This window comes from Callospermophilus lateralis, unplaced genomic scaffold (assembly GCF_048772815.1).
Source record: "Callospermophilus lateralis isolate mCalLat2 unplaced genomic scaffold, mCalLat2.hap1 Scaffold_79, whole genome shotgun sequence".
Lineage (NCBI taxonomy): Eukaryota > Metazoa > Chordata > Mammalia > Rodentia > Sciuridae > Callospermophilus > Callospermophilus lateralis.
Window position 1 is genome coordinate 8523983 of NW_027515935.1, and position 3293 is coordinate 8527275.

Genomic DNA, 3293 nt, shown 5'->3' on the forward strand with positions numbered 1-3293 from the left:
ACATGTGGTTATAGTATGATTTAGGGCTATTTTTAAAACAGAGTGGTAACTTTTTTAATGGAAATCCTGCATTATAAAAATGAACTGCTCTTTTTATATATTTAGAATGCAGTTCACTAAAATGTTTAAATTCTTGGCTCTGCTTCTTAAACCTACTACAAAGATCACATTAGAATTCATTTTAATAGACATTGTAAGCACAGTATCCAATCTCATATCATCATGCTGGGTTCTTTTATTATGAGAGTCGCAGGAAGCTGAGCCCCAGGCTGCTGAACATATTGTGGGGTGTATCCATGCCTGGGGATGGTGCCAGCTCTATTGTTTATGTAATATTCTCTTTACCTTTATCTGTGGTATGCAATTGGTATTGACTTTTGAGAAACTACTTCTCTGACCTGATCTCCCAGTTGGAATAAAACCTGCCGAAATGACATCTGGCTAGGAAAAAAGGGATCAAAGAAGCATAAGGAAAGAAAAATTATGAGACATCGTTAATGAGTAGTTTCTTGCCTGTCCTTTAGATCTTTTAGAGAAAAGAGTGTTAAACTTTTTCAAGGTCACCATTCCTTTGTCCCTTGCAATGGCACGGTGGACCCCAAGGGTATCTATCATTTTCACTATTGATTGCTAGGGCTGGATTTACTTAGCATGTAGCAAAATGTCTCTTTGACTTTGTTTAGGAGTAAATACCATTTTCCAAAATTAAGGTAAAGTTTGATTATGATATTTATTACTGTTCACGTCTGTTTTATTTTTTCTAAAGAGGAAGACAGTCATCTTTGGCAAATTGTCTTCCCCAACTTTTAGGTGTAACGCTTGAGGAGTTTTTAAATATCATAAGGAAAAAGAAGGAAGTTCAACTATATCACAATGAGATAAGACACATCTTCACAGCTTTTGACATGCACTGTAAGTGTCTTCAGAGTGTTTGAAGTGTTTTGATAAGAAGTTTCTGCTAAGAAATTGTGAATGAGAATATATACTCAGTAAACCAAATATACAGTATACTTGGAAGATTATTTTACTGTAGTCTTTAGCTATTACCTTAGGTGTTGGTGTGAATTTTTTTTTCCCACCGCAATCTTAAGTTCTTGGCATATTCTAAGGATGAAATAATGTTTGTGGTTATGTAATTGTGCTTAGATACTGTAATGTGTACTCACAGATTGTACCTATATTGTGCAGTTGGCAGCAAAGTGTTGGCTGTGTAGGGATATAGGTCACAGCCAGCTGGGGATTATGGGAGACCCTGCAGCTGTCTTCTTCAGCTCCTGCTTTGACTCACACAATTGGAAGAGTTGTCTTCCCACACTGGGCTTGCTGAGAAGGGTGGCCACAGACCCCCCCCCCCAGCCCCACAGATCTCACACAGGAGGAGAGGACTTATGGATTAAAGTGTCTCCCCTGCTATTATGAGTTTCCCCACAAAACTAAAATAAAATAAAATTTGAAGACTGAACAGTTTTGACAATTCACAATGACTCAAAGCCCAATTCCATTATTGTAGTCATGTCTGCATCTGGTCCTTTCCCCTGGACTTGGGGAATCAGCAAAATGGCAGGGCTGGAAGTGATGCGAGATCACTGGGACTGTGCTGAAGGGAAGAATATTGCTAGATTTGCAAATTCTTCCATTGAGACAACCTTAGATTATCTTTTTTAAGAAAAAAATTGTTTTTTTAGCTGGGCACAATATCTTTATTTTATTTATTTATTTTTTATGTGGTGCTGAGGATCGAACCCATGGCCTCACACATGCTAGGCAAGCGCTCTACCACTGAGCCACAACCCCAGCTCAACCTTAGATTATCTTATCTGTAAATTCAAATGTTAATGTACTGCTTTTCTCCCAATAATATATTAAAATAAAGTTTCACATAAATATTAAGTGTGAAATAATAGTTCACAGGGTTTATAAAAGTAATTGAACATGATATATTTTGTTTTCAAATAGATCATGGATTTTTAACTTTGGAAGATTTCCAAAGAGCCTTCAGGCTTGTGGCTCCCAAATTACCTGAAAGGACTGTTCTCGAGGTATTCAGGTAAAGCACCAAATCTTTACATCCGTCCACTTTTGATTTACCATTTGCTTCATGAGTTTTCAGTTTTTATGGAAAACTTTTACTTGTGCAGATTTTTCACTTTGGGACATTTCCATGTCATAGCACTATGTTGTGATGCAGGAAGAAAGCCTGTATTTAAGTATGGGTCCATCCACAGCTTGAGGATGGCCTTAAGGTGGGTGGAGTGCTGCTCACCTGGCAGATGCTTGAGAACATTGTTGGTAGTGGCAGGAAAGGAGCAGGAAGGAAGCAGAACTCCATATATTTATGTTTCAAGCAAAATACCAAAACTTTATTTCTGTTTACCAGGGACACTAGTGGTCTCCTATGGTCTGTATTTGTCAAATGCAGATTATGCGTGGTTCTTGACTTGTCTGGAAGAAAAGCTGGAAGTGCCTAGTGATGGCCTCCTCATTGATTTGCTTTCTAATCTGCTGACAGAGGTTGTAGTTTACACTAACCTGGTAAAGTCAATTTAAATATTCTATTATGTAGTTCTTAAAAACTAATTCTGACTAAATGGACGAGTGGCTCAAAAGCAGTTCCTGTTAGGAAACTGCAGATTGAAGGTTATGTTAATGAGGAAGCACCTGTGGATGTGAGGAGATGGCGTAAATCTGTGCTCCGACACCTAGCATGAGTCCTTCATCAGGCCATCACCAGGTGTGTTAATAAGGGTTCAGCATACCAATGAGAGACAGAAAACCCCGAATACTAGAAGCTCAAAGAGATGTAAATATATTTCTCTCTCACATAAATACAGGCAACTCAAGCCTGAGTGATAACAACATAGATATGGAGGACCTGGGTCACCCTTCTTGTTGCTGTGACTGCCCTAATAATGCCTGGCTTCTCCTTCTTGCTTCAAGATGGTTGCTTAAGTTACAGCCTTCAAATCTGAATTCTAGGTAGTTAGAAGGAAAGGAGGCAGGAGATCTGCCCCTTCTTCTAAGGCGATATATTGTTCCTACTTACATCCCAGGACTTACAATGTAGATTCAAGGCTGTATCTGTAAGGGAGAAAGGAGGAGGGCCTTGGAAAATGTGAGGTTTGCTCTGGAATGTTATAGGCCAGTTCACAGGTTCTGATACTGAGGAAGAGGGAGAGAGAATGGATACTGGGAGACATCTGGCAGATATTCCCATTTGGGATGAAAGCAATTTAATGGAATCTGTCCAGAAGCCAGCCCTACTCAGTAGAAATAATGAAGCAGGTTATTTGAAT